Raw genomic sequence first — 17,756 nt, 5'->3', positions numbered from 1 at the left:
TACGGCCTGTGGGCCGGATCCAGCCCGTTTGAAATGAATAAAACTAAAAAAAAAAAAAAAAAAGACTGTACCCTTTTATGTAATGATGTTTACTTTGAATTTATATTAGTTCACACAAACACTCCATCCATGCTTTTGTTCCGGCCCTCCGGTCCAGTTTAAGAACCCATTGTGGCCCTCGAATCAAAAAGTTTGCCCACCCCTGTCCTAAGGTATAAAATACAGAGACATTTGAACTGTTTCTAGTAGAAACTGTCAGGGAGATACTGGAAGGCCATGAAAGGAGGTTCTCTCTGCAATATAGTGCAGGTATGCATAAGGGGTGCAGAACCCAAGACTTCCACTTCTCTCTTGGTTGGAGGTAGGCATTCTCTCATGAAGTAGAGGGCCCAATGGTCACTGGCTTTCTCTGTGCTTCATATTGCTTTCCACACAATGAATCACAAGGCAATCAGACAGCAAGAATCTGCAGAGGCGGGCTGTTATGGACTGAATTGTGTCCCCCCCAAATCTACATGTTGAAATCCTAATCTATAATAATAAAAGCATAATATGCTAATTAGACCAGACGTCCTTCCGGATGACCTTCCAGAGGAAGCTGGGGCTATGAGGGAAGCCCGGGTCCCAGGTGCCACAGGGAAGCCAGTGCCGGCAGCTGGGGAAAGGAAGGCCTACTCTTGCATGAATTTCGTGCATCAGGCCTCTAGTACTTTAAAATGTGACTGCATTTGGAGATAGGCCTTTAAAGAGGTGATTCCGTTAAAATGAGGCCATGAGAGTGGACCCCAATTCAAACTTACCTGTCTCTTTATAAGAACGGTAAGTTTGAGTACAAAAAGATACACTAGGGATGTGTACACACAGAGAAAAAGGCCATGTTAGGACATAGTAACAGGACAGCTATCTGCAAGCCAAGGAGAGAGACCTCAGAGTACACCAACCCTGCTGACACCTGATCTTGGACCTCCAGCCTCCAGAACATAAGAAAATTAATTTCTGTTGTTTAAACCTGTGGCATGTTGTTATTACAGCCCTAGCAAACTAAGACAGGGCCTTCAGGTATGAAGGCTTAGGCACCAGGGAAAATAAAAATTAATTCAAGTCCTCCCGCTATTATTGAGAACTATTTGGAAGTGCTTCCTTTAAGTGCGGAAGAGCCCCTGCTGCACGCCCATACACATTTTACTTTTTGTTCAGGAAAGGTGGAGCTTGCTCTTACATGGCTCTAAAGCTCCCAGGCTGAGCCAGTTACCAATCATAAATTGGGAAAGAGAAGTAAGGATGTCTGGCCAATCAGGCCAGGTCTCTCAGTTACTATGTCTTCTAATGCTGCTTAAGGATTTAGCCCTTGACTTTGGAGATTCAAAAACTTTTTTTCAATTCTGGCCCAAGTGAGTGATTTCCATATGATTCTAAAAATGAACCGGAATTTTAGTTTAACAGTGAGAGCTATATTTGCCAAGAAAACTGTACTATTCGTGTAGACTAGTTCTAAACAATCTTTTCCCATTAGGAAGAGCTAAGACACACACACACACACACACACACACACACACACACACACAACAAATTCCACCATGGAAAAACCCTGTTCTTTGGAAGTCTCCAGAAAGGTCTCCTCTTTGGGAATGCTTTCTTTGATCTTTCTGCGAAGTATGGGACTGCCTACCTTCTGAGGTCCCAAGGAACCTTGAATCAAAAACCCTAATTTATAGTATTTTAATTAGTTGTTTATAATCCTGCATTTCACATTAGGCTGTGAGCTCAAAGAGGGAAGACATTATCTTGTCTGGTGGGTTATCTTCAATGGGATCTGGACCACACAGTATATGCTCAAGAAACAAAACAAAAACTGGGGGAATGAATAAATGAATTAAATTATGATATTACATGTCTCTTGTATGGGATATGCCTTCCAGATGGACCAGAAGACCAGTCCTCTCCCCACTTGCATAGTATTGGAGACACAATGATAAAACCCTCCTCCTCAGTTTCTCCTTCTCTGTTCTCTCCAGTGATGGTCACTTTCCACAAGTAGTTTTCCATCCTATATTTTTTGTTTTGTTTGAATTTACAAGTGGTCTTTTTTCTAATTTTATTTACTTTTACCACTAAAGTATCTCCAAACCACAATATAGGATGAAGTATTTCTGGGAATGTCTTCCTAGAAGCAACATGTCCCTACAAATAGATTCCTATGAACTATTCTTACATTTGGGTTTGCTCACCTCTGTCCCCGGCTACACTCCCTAGGCACTGCCCAGGCCATCCTACTCCACACTCCAGTTCTTCAGGGCTAGGTTAGGGTGTTTTGAGTGGGATCATGTGTATTGATCAGTTAATTAGAGGATGTTGGGAAAATATTGAATCTGGATGTCCAGGAACTTGAACTCAATTTGTAGAAGTCAAAAAGAGTGAAGAAATTAGAAATTAGGGGCCTGGAGGCCTGAGTACAGATGGACCAGAGCCTACAGACATGACAGGTCTTTCTAAGCTGAGAGAATAAAAAAAAAGGGGCGGGGAGACAACCTCAGACTAGGGAAAGGATGAGGAGGTAAGAGACAGCTTGTTCCACTGGAAGGTTTTTGGAGCTCTGGTATTCAAAACACTAGCCAAACTCAGACTCAAGTTTGAACATTGCCATTTTCCTTGTAGAATCTCTACCTAAATTCCAGTTGATTATTCAGTGTGCCTTCCACATATTGCTGAATTTTAAGGTCCATGAGGGCATTCTCACTGCTGTATCCTCAACACCATAATCTAAAAACAGTAGAACTCAACAAGTATTTAATGAAATTATCAATAGATGTATGCATGATTATGTAGAGAGCAATAGATGTCCAGATCTATGATGGTCTAGTTTACAGTGCCTGCTCCTACTTCTCACAGCAACTTATGATTCTCTCTGTGATGGTTTCATTTCTCCATCCACCTGCCCCCTCATAGCTATGAAAGCCCTTAGTCATTTGGTTCAAATACGCTAGCTTTGGAGACTAGCTATTTATTAACTAAACCGTTGCACCACTCGCTCTTATAGCCTTAAATGAATTTGGGTTAATTCTTAACTGTTTCCTTTCTGTACGTGTGTCATTTAATGGTTTGCCTTTATCTGATTTTGTCCAATTTCCTGTGCATTTGTGGTTTTCCACAGGAGCTCTCTACCAGAGGCCTCAAACAGCCACACCAAACGAGTGTGGGCATCTATGTTTTCTAGGAAGGCTCTCCTGCTGCTCTGGGTTTCATCAAACTGGTGTCCATCCAAGTATTCCCACCCAATGTTACTTATGCTAGAAGAGGAGGAATGCCCTCCCCAGGGCCAGTTCTTGGAGAAAAGAATTGTTGATATAACCAGAGCCCCAACAGAAGAAAGATTACTCTGGAACAGCTAAAGGTTGGTGACTTATTATTTTTTTTTTCCAACTCAGTGAAAGCTGCCCATGTTTGCTTTCTTTCCCGTGAATTTCATTAGTGTATTTTCTACACATGACCTTTGGAATAAACAGGAAAGAAAGGTGTTAAATCAATAAATAGCTTCATGGGAGACGGAGAGTTTATCCATCATTGATTCCCTACATCTAGCATAGTGCCTGACATGTAGATTCTCAATAAATGTTTGATGAAGGAAGGAAAGCAAGGTAGGAGGGAAAGAGAGAGAGGAAGAGACTTAAAGAATTAGCATGAATGGAAAGGATGTGAATGTATTATTCAGAAATAATATGACGATAACAGTTGTGTTTTCAAAGTTAATCAAGTCCATTGTCACTGACACCTAGAATCAATAAAACAAATTAAGTCACTTTGTAAAATGAAGGGTGTATTTATACAGGTAAAAGAGCAGTAGACAACCAGAATAGCAACAAATATACTCTGGAACTTAGGCATAACGATAAATAACAGTGGTTACATTTTAGGATAAATTCAAAACTCTGTGATGTGATAGTCATTTGTTTTGTCTATGCCCAATTCTCAAAAGCAAATTAAAACAACCAAGAGCTTTATTTATGGATAAATGCAAGGTGATCAGGAAAGTGATAGAATTGATGGCAACTGGTCGGTTTGGTATTTAGAAAAGGTCAACTAATCAGAAATGGTGCACCGAGGAAATTTACAAATATCTAGGCTTCCTGCAGTTGAGAGGGATCAACCACATAATAATTCACCAAACGTCCAAACATATGTAATTATGTGTTAAAGAAAACCATCTTGGTGCAGATAAAATATTAAGGAAATTAGCATCTTCTTAATATTAGTCTTGCAGTTATTTGATATCATATGGGCTACACAATTCAGGCCCAGCAAGCCAACTCTAAATGACACATACATCACGAAAGAACACCCCACCATGGTGGAGGTAGAGAGGAACAAGTGAGACAGATCATTTTTATAAAGCCAAGATCTTAAAACTAAGGGTTAGATTTTTCCGCAACATAACTAATGTTAGGCTATGTCACTATAATCTTATATTATTTTATAATTTGTGGCAAATAAAATGTAGCCTAGGAGGAAATCTAAAAACATATCCAAAGCAAATGCAGAGAAACCTCCCTTTTTCAGACCCGTCTTGCAAAGATTGTGTTCATGAGACATGTGATTTGTTTTCAAGGATTTGCCTGAGTGATTTAGACTCTAGTAATCAGGACAATTGTATTATAAAGGAAAACTGTTGCTAATGTGTTTAGATCAGTGGGTCTCAACCTTCCTAATGCCTTGACCCTTTAATACAGTTCCTCATGTTGTGGTGACCCCCAATTTCATTGTTACAAATTGAACATAATTAAAGCATAGTGATTAACCACAAAAACAATATGTAATTATATATGTGTTTTCCGATGGTCTTAGGCGACCCCTGTGAAAGGGTCGTTCGACCCCCAAAGGGGTCGCGACCCACAGGTTGAGAACCGCTGGTTTAGATGGTGACTGGTGACTAGCAAAAACACATAAAAGTACCATCTTAGCTGCTGTGGGTTCTTCCCAAAGTTATAAGAAGATGATTCAGGCTTTCTGTGTGCAGTAAGCTGGACCTGTGAAACTGACTAATGCAAGAGTTCAGTGGGTTCCAAACTTCAGCCAGTGTGATCACTTTTGCCCATTTGTACTGCTATTTAAAAAAAAAAAATTTTTTTTTTTAATTTAAAAAAAATTAAAATAAAATCTAGTTACTACTTTTTACCTGAACTATATTTAAAAAGCAACTTAATAGATATTTTCATCTGTAATCATCTCTGATAGAAATTCTTTGGAAAACACTTCAATTACAATAATAATGATGATAAGTCAAGACTATTTTAAAGCTAATTCTATGCGATAGAGACAGGCTGGCAGAGAGAAAATTAGAATCCTTAGAGCTCATGGGAAAGTATTTAGATAAATCATATGCTCAGGTCACAGTTTGCTCTTTGTGGTTTTATTTAAGAAGCTGGTTAATGTTTACATGACATTGAACTTCAAAGTCCAGGCAATAAGGAGTAAAAACGAGTGAAAAAGAAAAACAGTTTATGTTTGTTACCTCCTTGCTTTTCCTTACTCTGGAGGAAACCAAAGTAGGGTGATAGGGTCTTATCTTACCAGAATACAATAATTTTTTTATTAAGTTATAAAAAATTATTATGCTAAGTTTCCTTACTCACATGGCAAGTATTTTTGTTGGAGTGTCATTGTGTGTTTAAATTATAGTCTTCTTTCCTACAATCTTGGTATAAAAATTTTTTTTTTAATCCTCACCCAAGAATATGTTTGTTGATTTTTAGAAAGGAAGGGAAGGAGAGAGAGACAGAAACATTGATGTGAGAGAGAAACATCGACCAGTTGCCTCCCATATATGCCCCAACCTGCAACCTGTATATGTGCCCTGACTGGTAATCAAACTGGCAATCTTTGGTGTATGGGATGAGGCTCCAACCAACTGATCCATCCAGCCAGGGTGAAATTCTTTACCTTACTTTTTTTATAGTGATATAGTCTCTGATCACATTGTGTGCCTTTATTTTGAAACTCTTGGTTTATAGAAGTGAGTGCTGTTAATGTAACAAAGAAGGACATTATCTGCAAAACACAATGACACATCATTATTTTTTTCAAGTACTTCTTTCCGATTCCTCCCCTTTTGGAGGTTCTTAACTTATTCCTGACTTTTAAGTTAGGCCAGCCTCATGCATGACAATTCAGTAGACAACCAGAACAGCAACAAATATACTCAGGAGGGCTTGCCAGATGGGCCCCTAGACAAGACATCCTTCCAGGCTTCCCCCCAACCAAGGATCCAGCCTGCAATCCCATCATGTGCCCTGACTGGGAGTCAAACCGGCAACTTTTTGGTGCACAGGACGATGCCCAGCTAACTGAACCATAACGGCCAGGGCAAGGCAGGGTGAGATTTAGAAAGCTAATTTCCTCCCCCCTCAAGAAGGGGAAAGGAAACGCTTTACTCCATAAGTGCGGTCTGCACATAGTGACCTTCCAAAGAGCACAGCGTGTGTTGGCAGCGGGGCGGGGCGGGGGGGGGGGGGCGGGGGGGGGCAGGCGGGAGTACCTGTACAGTGGAGAGACCTGACAGACAGGACTCAGCCAGGTGACCAACATCAACATCAACTGTGATAACTCATATACCATGATATGATATGATATGATATGATATGATATGATATGATGAAAATGGCACCTGACCTCTGGGGCTTCCTCTTGACAACCTATAACCCCAGTCTGATAATGAGAAAAACATCAGAAAAATCTAAACTGAGTGAAATTTTATAAAACGTGACCAGTACTCTTTAAAACTGGAAAGATCATCAACAACAGAAAATGTGAGAAACTATCACAGCCCAGAGGCGCCCAAGGAGACATGACAACCAAATGTAATGTGGTGTCCTGGGTGCTTTCCTAGAACAACGGAAGGACATTGCTTAAAAACTAAGGAAATTTGAACAATGTATGGACGTTATTTAATAACTAGAGGCCCGGTGCACAAAAATTTGTGCACTCGGGGGAGGGGGGGAGGGGGGGAGGGGGGGGTCCCTCAGTCCGGCCTGTGCCCTCTCGCAGTCTGGGACTCCTCAGGAGATAACGACCTGCTGGCTTAGGCCTGCTCCTGGCTGGCAGAGGGCAGGCCCAATCCATAGGTGCAGCCCCTGGTTGGGCTCAGAGCAGGGCCGATTGGGGAGTTGGGGCACTGCCCCTGTCATGCACAGAGCAGGGCGGATAGGGAGGTTGCGATGCCACACTCAGTCACGCTCAGGGTAGGGCCAATTGGGGGGCTGGGGCACCGTCCCCTGTCACACTCAAGGCAGGGTCAATGGGGAGGTTGCGGCGCCACCCCCTGTCACACACAGAGCAGGGCCAATCAGGGGGTTGGGGCGCTGCCCCCTGTCATGCACAGAGCAGGGCCCATCAGGGGGTTGGGGAGCTCCCCCCTGTCACGCGCAGAGCAGGGCCGATCAGGTGGTTGAGGAGCTCCCCCCTGTCACTCACAGAGTAGGGCCGATAGGGGAGTTGGGGCACCGCCCCTGTCACACACAGAGCAGGGCCGATCAGGGGGTTGGGGCACTGCCACTATCACACTCAGGGCAGGGCCCATCAAGGGATTGGGGAGCTCCCCCCTGTCATGCACAGAGCAGGGCCGATCAGGTGGTTGAGGAGCTCCCCCCTGTCACTCACAGAGTAGGGCTGATAGGGGAGTTTGGGCACTGCCCCCTGTCACACACAAAGCAGGGCGGATCAGGGGGTTGGGGCGCCGCCAATGTCACACTCAGGGCAGGGCTGATGGGGAGGTTATGGCTCTACCCCATCATACACAGAGTAGGGCCCATGGGGTGGGGGTTGGGGCGCCACCCTCTATCACCCACAGAGCAGGGCTGATCAGGGGGTTGGGGCGCTGCACCCTGTCACACACAGAGCCGCAGGGCGATCAGGGGGTTGGGGAGCTCCCCCCTATCAGGCACAGAGCAGGGCTGATCAGGGGGTTGGGGCACCTTCCCCTGTCACTTACAGAGCAGGGCAGATAGGGAGGTTGTGGCCCCGTCCCCTGTCACACACAGAGCTGCAGGGCGATCAGGGGGTTTGGGCGCTGCCCCCTGTCACACTGATCCTGGTGCCGGGAGGCCTCTCGGCTCTGCTGATTCCGGTGCTGTGAGGCATATTACCCTTTTACTATATAGGATAGAGGCCTGGTGCACGGGTGGGTGCCGGCTGGTTTGCCCTGAAGGGTGTCCTGGATCAGGGTGGGGGTCCCCACTGGGGTGCCTGGCCAGCCTGGGTGAGGGGCTGAGGGCCGTTTTCAGGCTGGCGGGTGACTGAAGCTCCCAACCACTCCTTTTTTTCTTTTTTCTTTTTTTATTCTGGGCCAGCTTTAGCTTCGAGGCTTGGCTCCAGCTCTTAGGCCTCCACTGCTGAAAGCAGGTTTCTGGCCTTTGTTTACCTTCTGTATTTGAAACAATGTTGCGATCCTGCTGGCTGAAGCCCGGCGGACTAAAGCAGGTTTCTGGGGTTTTGTTTAGCTTCTATATTTGTAACATAGTTGCTTAGAGTTGCAGCTCAGAGGCCTGCAGCGGCAGGCGGGGAACGTTGGAGTCCTCAGTCACTCAAGCAAGCAAGCCTCATGTTAGTTTCAAGCTGCCTGGCTGCCGGCCGCCATCTTGGCTGGCAGTTAATTTGCATATTGCCCTGATTAGCCAATAGGAAGGGTAGCGTTCGTATGCTAATTACCATGTTTCTCTTTTATTAGATAGGATGCATCAGAATTAGTGCACTAATTAGCACACGAAGGTAGCACACCAAGGTAAGGTGTTAAGAATAGGAAAACTTGGGTGTTGGATATATGGGAATTCTCTGTACTGTCTTTCCTACTTTTCTCTGTACCTAAACTATTTTAAAATTAAAAGACATTTTTTTAAAAACCAAAACAAAGTACCAGAGAAACCCATGGTTGGAGAAACCATGCTTGACTTCCAGCATTTCCTGAAAATCCTAGAGAAACTTTATAATCACATCCAGAACTAAGTTGTGTCTCTCATGGCTGTCAATCCAAGATTAACGGGGACAGATTCTAGTTTACAATCTAGTGCTTGAAGCTACTTCAGGGAGGGAAACCCAGAAGGAGAGGCAGGGATGAGATATACAGGGTGGGACAAAAGTAGGTTTACATTTGTTCATATAGAAAATAATACAGTAGTTAATAAATAATAACACAATAGTAAACTTTGTATTCTGAGTACTCACAACTATAAACCTACCCTTGTCCCACACTGTACTCATTCATTCATTCATACACCCTGCACTGAATCAGTGACACCCTCTCCCAGTTCAGCAATCCCAGTCTACTTCATGGACTTCTCTGAGTCTGCCCATCCTTATAGGATAGGTAGTGTTTCTCATTCACTTTCATATTACCCTACAGCTTTCTGCCTATGGCTTTACCTACCACACTTGCCAATAATTCTCTGATATGTAAATAGATACACCTGTCTGAAGACATCCCCAGCCCTGGCCGGTTGCTCAGTGATTAGAGCCTTGGTCCTCGGACCAAACGGTCTTGAGTTTGATTCTTGGTCAAGGGCATGCATGTACCTCAGTTACAGGTTCAATCCCCGGTGTTTCTCTCTGTCTCTCTGTCTCTCTCTCTCTCTCTCTCTCTCTCTCTTCCTCTCCTCCCTCCCACTCTCTCTAAAAATCAATAGAAAAAATATCCTCAGTTGAGGGTAAAAATAAAAAATAATAGAGACATTACTAGTTGGATATCCCATGTACACAACATACAGTGGTCCTTACTGATTTCAGAGAAGAAGGGAGAGGGAGAGAGAGCTAGAAACATCAGTGATTGGCTATCTGCTGTACACCCCCTTCTGGGGATTGAGCCCGCAGCCCAGACATGTGCCCTGACCAGGAATCGAACCTTGACCTCCTGGGTCATAGGTCGACGCTGAGCCACTGAGCCACATCGGTCGGGCCCACTGCTCTTCTTTCATTCCCTCTCTTTATGAATGATGCCACCACCCCATCAGATCAGGAGCTCACCCACAAAGCCCTTCAGCTACCAAACTGTCCAGATTCTACCTTCTACATGTTTTTCAGGGCTGATCTCTTCTCTCCAACCTCAGGCCTTCGTTCAGCTTCTTACCTTGTCTCATTCCAGAGACAGCTTCATCCCCTGGCTGGACTACCACCTCCAGCCCCATCTACCCCAACCCTGCCCAAGCAGGGGTGTCTCTAAAACACAGACCTGACCATGCTGCTCCCCTGCTGACAGTCCTCCAAGATTCTCCCTCTCACCCCTGGAGTAAAGCCAGTCTTGTCATGAAATGCTCTCTCTTGTCATTCTCCCTCATTTCCTGCCATGTTCCCATACTCACCTTCTGTTTCTATCCCACTACTGGGAATTCCCTTCCCATTTCTGCCTCCTACTTGGTCTTCAGTATTCAACCCAAACTCTCTTTGGGAACGATCTCTGAGCATTCAAGCCTGAATCACCTGCCCTCCAGACCTTCATAGGTATCCCCCTCCCTCATTCTCCCTCCCACATTCCCTAACCTCCCTCCACTATTAACTCTGGCATTCATTCATTCATTCATTCATTCATTCACTCATTCATTAAGTCATTGGCTAGTCTAACTACAAAAAATGCAACAATGAACAAAATAGAAAAAAAAATCCTGCCTTCTAGGAACTTTCACTCTTTGTACACTCTTTGATTTTCCTTTCTCTTCCTTAGGAGCTCTTTGTAGGCAAGAAATGTTCTCCTATGCATATTAAGTGCTTCTCATTGTATCCTGCACCTAGTTGGTGCTTGAAAAATACAGAGGAATATGTAAATGAGGTCCCCTAGTTTTGTTCCTTCCATCCTTCATGATCAGAGTTAGAGAAATGCTTTCAACTTCCGAGGAAAAATAACTTTCATACACTCTCCATCCCCTCCTCAAGTCCTCCTCCCAACTCAGTTTGTTTTATTTCCCTTTGGGCAGCACAACTTCAGTGACTCATCTGCATGTCTTCCTCTGAGGGTCTCCACTTGCCTCTGGAGGGAGCAACTGGCACAATCAAAATATTATAAGTGCTGATTGTTTTGTTTTTTTTTAATTTTAAGAATCAAGCTCTAGCCTTAGCCTGTTTGGCTTTGTGGATAGAGCGTCAGCCCGTGGACCAAAGGTTCCCGGGTTCAATTCCAGTCAAAGGCATGCACCTTGGTTGCAGGCTCCTGCCCCACCTGGGCCCTGGTTGGGGCTCATGCAGGAGGCAACCAATTGATGTATTTCTCTCACAGCAGTGTTTCTCTCTGTCTTCCCCTCTCTTTTCCACTCTCCCTAAAAATCAGTGGAAAAATATCCGCAGGTGAGGAATAAAAAAAAAAAAAAAATCGAGCTCTAGATGAAGTACAAACACCTATATTTCTAGAACAGAACATAGAAGTTGTAAACCTCGGTGCCATGTAGCAGTGATGGTAAAGAGGCCAGCGGTTAGGAGCAGGACAGGATGGAGGAGAGCAGAAGTGGAAGAACGTGCAAAGCAGGTTAATTTCTTCATCTACAAAAATGAAGTCATATGATGCTGCCTTAAATGGATGCACCAAGAACTAGAAAATTATACTTAAACTCTTGCTTTTCTTTCCATTGGACTGCCTTTGGCTCTGTTTGAAATTTAAAAAACAAAAAACAAAAAAAAACACCCAGGTATACATTATTGTATTAATAAATTTTGGAAAACTAATTGGCACAGAAAACCAGTGAAGGAGAAATGGCATGTTCATTGTGGAAGAGGGCCTCAGTCACCAGGAAGTTGGTTTAACAGTTTCCTCCTGCGTGTGGGACCGGCGCCGGGTGGGTCCAGTGTTGACAGCAGCTGGTGACATCAGAGTGGTCTCAACTTCCCAACAGTGCTGAGTCACTGGCTGAACTGTGGTTGACACGCTCTCCTGACTGTAAGGCCACCACAGGTACTCCCTCCCCTGGGCCCCCAGAGCCTCAGGAACAGGCTCCTGTGAATTCAGAGGGAGGTGCTCGGAAGTCCAGTGCGACCTCCTGGAAAACCTTCCTCTGCTGATAGAGGATGTACGGGCAGCTCTCTTCTTTCTGCCTTGTCCCCTTTTCTGATGATGTCATTCTCATCCGCCCTGCAGAGCTCTTAGAACACAGTGTCTGGAACTGGAGGACTAGGACAAGAGGGTGTCTGTGCACCACCTTGTCCATGAGCCTTGTGTAGGGCATTCAGACTTTTGATGCCTTATCTCCACTCCCAAATGTGCCCTCTTCATGTTTCTGGGTTCTCGCTTATGGAGGGAGAGATAGAGATAGAGATAGAGATAGAGATAGAGAGAGAGAGAGAGAGAGAGAGAGAGAGAGAGCTGGCCAGCCCAAATGTGTCACCATCAAATTGTGTCTGGTGAGGAAACATTTTATACCGTATTCCCACGGAAGTTTGTAGCATCCGGCCCTTCCTTCGGGGCAGGCCGGATAGAGTGCAGCCCCCACCTTTCCCAGTTCAGCAAGGATGCTCATGCCTGCTTCAGGGATGACTGTGTGCACTTGCATGTGTGCTCCACTGTGATAGTTTGGGCCATTTTTCTTTGAATTCTTTGGCTCTAAGTGTTTCGTAGTTGGCTCAGGCTGAGGCTGGGAGAGAGTTTGGGTGTTTCCCTTTCCCCAATTTGAACAGAAGGAAACAGATCTGAGAAGCATGGGTCGCAGACTGTTCTCACTGCTGCTGAGCACGTGCCTGGTGACCAGGTGTTCTTGTTGGAGAGGATTCTTCTGGGAAGGCTTGTGAGTCAGGACCCCAGAGTCCGCAAATGGGTGGCTTCAAATGAGTCAGCATGCTCTGCGATGCCCGATGAGTAAGGGGAAGATGATGCAGCTTGCCTTCGCCAGTCCAGAAGGCTTGTTACCCTTTTGGGGGGAGAGTCAGCAATGGGGAAATGTGTCATCACCGTTGACCCTTCGTCTTTCAAACACCACATCTGAGCAGCTTGATGTCTAATTTTGGTCTTATCTTGTTTTTCTTTTTCCTAATGTGTTTTTCCTCCTAAGTTGAATCATGCAGGGCTCTTGCTGGTCTCCCAGATGAGTTGAATTTTCCTAACCTGTCATTCAAAATATGGCCCCTTCTCATTTTCCCAGTTGGAATGCCCTCTCATCTGACCTAATTCACAAGCTAATTGGTCCCTTTTTCACCCTTACTGTTGCTTCTCCTCCTGTCTGGATGCACCCATTACCCCTACCCCTCAGTTTACTTCCTCTTTTTATGTAAATCTGTTGAAATCTTATTGAAGCGCCACTAGCTCTGTGGAGCTGCCAACTGCTCTAACTCTGGCCATTTCTCCCATCTCTGAGCCTGGAGGCCTAACTGTACTTGTGACCGCCTTGTAACTGGGCACAGGCTCTGTTTGCGGGCTGTTGGCATCTTATCTGCCCCTCCTCTCCTTTGTGTTGGGGACATGTCTTTCATTTCACTGTTTCCAGAGCATTTCCACAGCTTGGGATGGGCTATAGTATGTCTATAACATGTAATGGGTGCCCCTGGGTATTTGTGAGATAGGATGAAAGGATCTCCCACCCTGAGCAGTGCACCAAATGTTTGTTCCCAGAGCACCTAGGTTCTAGAAGAACCTTTGGCTGAGAGTGGGGGGATGGGTACAGAGAGAAGAAACCCAGAGGTGGTTTGTCTTATATTGCTCTGTACTGAGATTTCAAGTAACATTAAAAAAAAAAAAAGAAAGAAAGATTCTGTGCTGAAAATTCAAAAACCATTGGACTCACTATTATTATTTCCATGCCTAATGTGGGGAGGAGAAAATCATGCTCGCCATTAAAGAGCGTGCAGGTAGCACTGAAAAGCCATCAGCAAAGGAAGTATTTGGCCCAAAGAGTTGGCATTATAATAGTGCCAAGAAAAAATATCTGTCCTGTAGAATGGGATTTCTTAGACAAATGGACTTGCCTAAGACCATCTAAATTCTAGAGGTTTTCGTTTCTGGTGACAAGTGATTGAAGCTTCACTGTGAATCATCTAAGTGGTTAGAAGACCTGTCTCTTCAGTACAGGCCTTCACAGGCCTTTGAGTCCCCAGGGAACCATGTGAGGCACACAGGGAACAGTGTACAGTCCAGGCCTCATACTGTTTGCTCCAGTAAAACCATGTTTGTATGCAAGAGACAGAATCCGAGGCCAACCAGCTCCATAAGAAGAGGGGGTGGTGGTATAAGGACATAGGTAAAGGAGACCTAGGACAGTGAGTGAGGTGCACCCAGGCATGGAACACTGGATGGGAAAGCCACTCAGCAGGTGGATTGCTCCCTGCATCCCTGCCTCTCTCTGCCTGTCTGTTTGTCATTCATCCACCTCTGTGTGCTATGGTGACCACCAGCCCAGAGACTGCAGGTCCTCCTGGCTGCAGAGCCTGCTGCCATCAGATCACCTCTCAGATCTCATTTGAACGAGGGCAATCCTGGGTTGACTAGGTGCAATCCGTGCTAAGTGGTTCACTTCCTGCCCAATCAGTGGAGAGGGAGGGGTTGCGCAGGATCAAGAAGCACAGATGGGGCAGGCCAGCAGCAGGAGGTGAAGGGTGGGAGCCCTGGTTGTCCAGCACAAGAGAAGTGTGGTGGGAAAACCATGCCTAGAGTGGCAGTGATCCCTTGACTGGCATTTTCATGGACACAGACACGGTACTGCAATTTGCTCGGGTTTTGAGCACCTCTGCTGGGCAAGTACAGTGATGTTGCAGCCAATATTTTCACTGCCAGATTTCATCAATGATTCTAAGGCTCTTCCTCCAAGACTTCATCTCCTCCTCACAGTATGGACTTTGCAGCATAGGATGGGGCCTGCTGGCTAGTTTCTCTGCTTTGGCAACAGAAAATATGAGGCCTCAGCCAAAGTTGCATCTTTACATAAAGGGTAGTGACGCTGGACCATGATTGGAGAAACAGTCCCACGTTCTCATGCAAGAACTGAGGATAATAATACTCCTCAGTGTCTGGCATTCAGGTTTGTTGTGACAACAAAATGATTTAACATTTGCAACGTGTTAAGAGCAGTGCCTGATACAAAATAAGCGCCATACAAGTGTTCATTATTAAAGTAACAATAATTTTTGAAATCCCATGCCAGTTACCTGCCAGTACACTCTATTCCTACACCTTTGATTCATATGAAATCAGCTTTCTCAGATGTGTGTGAAATCGTGGGTGGAATCAGCTGGCAAATAAAATAAGCAGCAGCATGAATGTTCCTGTGATGAGTTTACAATGAACTGCCCAGGAGCACAGACCACCCACAAGATGTGAGCCACATCTGCTGTCCCAGATGGCTGGATGCCCTGGCTGGGCTGGAAGAGACACGAACAGCCCCCACAGGCATAAGCCTTCCACAGGGGCCCCCTGCACAGTTATCGTTCTCCCCAGAACCCAGGCCATGGCCTCAGCTCCCCCCACAGAGAGGTCTCTGCTGAACGCTATTATATGCTGTCCCCGCCAGTCTTTGTCAGTCACATTGCTCATGTGGTTTCATCATAATAATTATCATTATTGAACATCATCTGAGCCCTGGCCAGTTTGGCTCACAGATACAGCGTTAGCCTGCAGACTGAAGGGTCCTGGATTAGATTCCGGTCAAAGGCACATACCTCAGTTGCAGGCTCCATCCCTGGCCCTGGTCGGGGCATGTTCGATGTGTCTCTCTCACATCGATGTTTCTCTCTCTGTGTCTCTTCCCCTCCCTTACACTCTCTAAAAAATCAATGGGAAAAAATATCCTCAAGTGATTAACAACAAAAACAACAAATTTTAAATCATCTGATTACATATATCTGTTTATGACAGTGGTGGCGAACCTTTTGAACTCGGTGTGTCAGCATTTTGAAAAACCCTAACTTAACTCTGGTGCCGTGTCACATATAGAAATTTTTTGATATTTCCAACCATAGTAAAACAAAGACTTATATTTTTGATATTTATTTTATACATTTAAATGCCGTTTAACAAAGAAAAATCAACCAAAAAAATGAATTTGCGTGTCACCTCTGACACGTGTGTCATAGGTTCGCCATCACTGGTTTATGATGCCTACGCCAATAGAATGTAAGCATATCTGTCCCATTCTCTGTGTCCCAGCACCTGGCACAGTGCCAGACACTTGGCAGATGCTCCATAAATATTTGTTGTTGGATGCATGTCCCACAGTAGTGTCAGAGAGTATGGAATTGAAAGGGAGCAAAGAACACATTCTTCCGTTTTGCCTGTTATCACCGTTCTGTCTCTCATTACTGGGAGCTAAGAGCTGCTCCCCAAGGGCTGGGGGTCTGAAGGCAGACAGTCCTGTGTGAAAACAGCTAACCACCGGGGAAGGGCCCTCCAACTTTCTCTCCAAGGCTCTCAGCTTTTGCCTGACTACTGCTCACTGGGACATATGCCTTAAAGCCCTCGCTAAGTACAAAGTTGCAGGATGGTGTCTGGACAACCCTTATTCCCAACGTTTTTGCACACTCCTGAAAGGAGGCATAAAGCCCAGGCCACTTGGGCTTCCTGGCCACAGCACCTGCCATGCTTTTCAACTCACTTCTCTAGCCCATTTGTTATAAAACTTACCATTTTATATGTCCGGATGGAACGTGGGCTGGCATCTCAGTAGTTCAAATCACAGACAGGAAATTCTTAAGTAGGGATCACAGATGAGTTTATAAGTACAACCAAGCCAAGTTGTTGTTGCTGTGCCTGGCATGCTACCTTGTGGAGTGAGACTTTCTCTCACACTCGTCTCTGGGGAACTAAATGCCAGCAGCCTGGCAGTCAAATACTGCCAGCAAACATCCCTATACACCCTCTGGGGTGAGATGCCCCATCTGAGGACTGCTAGTCAGGGGAAAGTAAATTGCTTCCCTTTACTTTAAAAGTGGTGTTTTGGTATCATCTTGTTTGGGCAGTTTTAAAACTTGGTTACTTACAGAAGAAATACATTCTTTTTGAAAAAGTCGATTTCAGATAAAGCTGAAGCCTTCTTTGATAGCTGCTTCCAGTTCCAGTAACCTCGTCACTTTTCTGAGGAAATGAGTGTCACTGGTTAGTTCCTATCCTTCCAGGCCTTTTTCCGTATGTTTACATACACATATGGAAACCTGTATACCAAGCAAGTATAGTGGGGCGTTCTTGGTGTGTGTGTGTACTGTGCGTTTCATCTCAGCTTGAGCTTTGTAGCAGCAGCACCGTATTTTACCATGTCGGTGAGTCTCCTGGTGAGAGCTGCAGAGGAAATTGCTACCCTGGGTGAGGTGTCCCCTGTAGGCTAGTCACAGGACCGGATTAGACAAAAGCCGAGGTCATTTTGAATCATTGCCTCTAACCATGCTGCTGTCCCCAGGACAAAGCGGTGCCTTGACCTGAATCTGAAGTAGCATCTCTAAGCTCGGATACTCCAACTGCTGTATCCATCCAGCCCTGCGTCTCCTGCACCAAAACGGGTTAATTTCCTGCCCGAGTCTCTCATGTGCCGCTTTCTGTCAATAAGTTCTGGCTCTAAGAGTGCAGGTTTGATGATCATCTTGGTCCCTTAACCAAAGAATGCATAAAGAAGAATGTTTGCTTTCATGGTTAATTATTTGTCTGTGAAGTGAGCGCCTAATCTCAGGCACTTTCATCCCATCTCTAAGCCTCACAGCAGTCTTTCCCAGTAGGTATTACTAGCTCATTTTTATAGATGAGAAAACTGAGCCAGAGAGAGATTAGGTGATTTATCTGTTTAGTTAGTAAGTGGAGAGCCAGGGCACAAACCCTGGGCTTGATC

At 45.1% G+C, this 17,756-nt stretch overlaps 1 protein-coding gene across 1 annotated transcript in view; it reads left to right on the top strand.

The window, feature by feature from the left end:
- The first annotated feature begins 3,151 nt into the window (after positions 1-3,151).
- ZBTB38 (zinc finger and BTB domain containing 38) overlaps positions 3,152-17,756 on the top strand; it is a 120,952-nt gene continuing 106,347 nt past the window's right edge. Inside the window, exon 1 of the mRNA XM_081106129.1 lies at positions 3,152-3,391. The gene's annotated coding sequence lies outside the window, so the exon portion shown is untranslated. The remainder of the gene's footprint in view (positions 3,392-17,756) is intronic.

The sequence above is a fragment of the Myotis nattereri genome (genome assembly GCF_964212035.1).
Source record: "Myotis nattereri genome assembly, chromosome: 14".
NCBI lineage: Eukaryota > Metazoa > Chordata > Mammalia > Chiroptera > Vespertilionidae > Myotis > Myotis nattereri.
The sequence above is the reverse complement of the archived record's forward strand: the minus strand, read 5'-3'. Positions and strand labels throughout refer to the sequence as shown.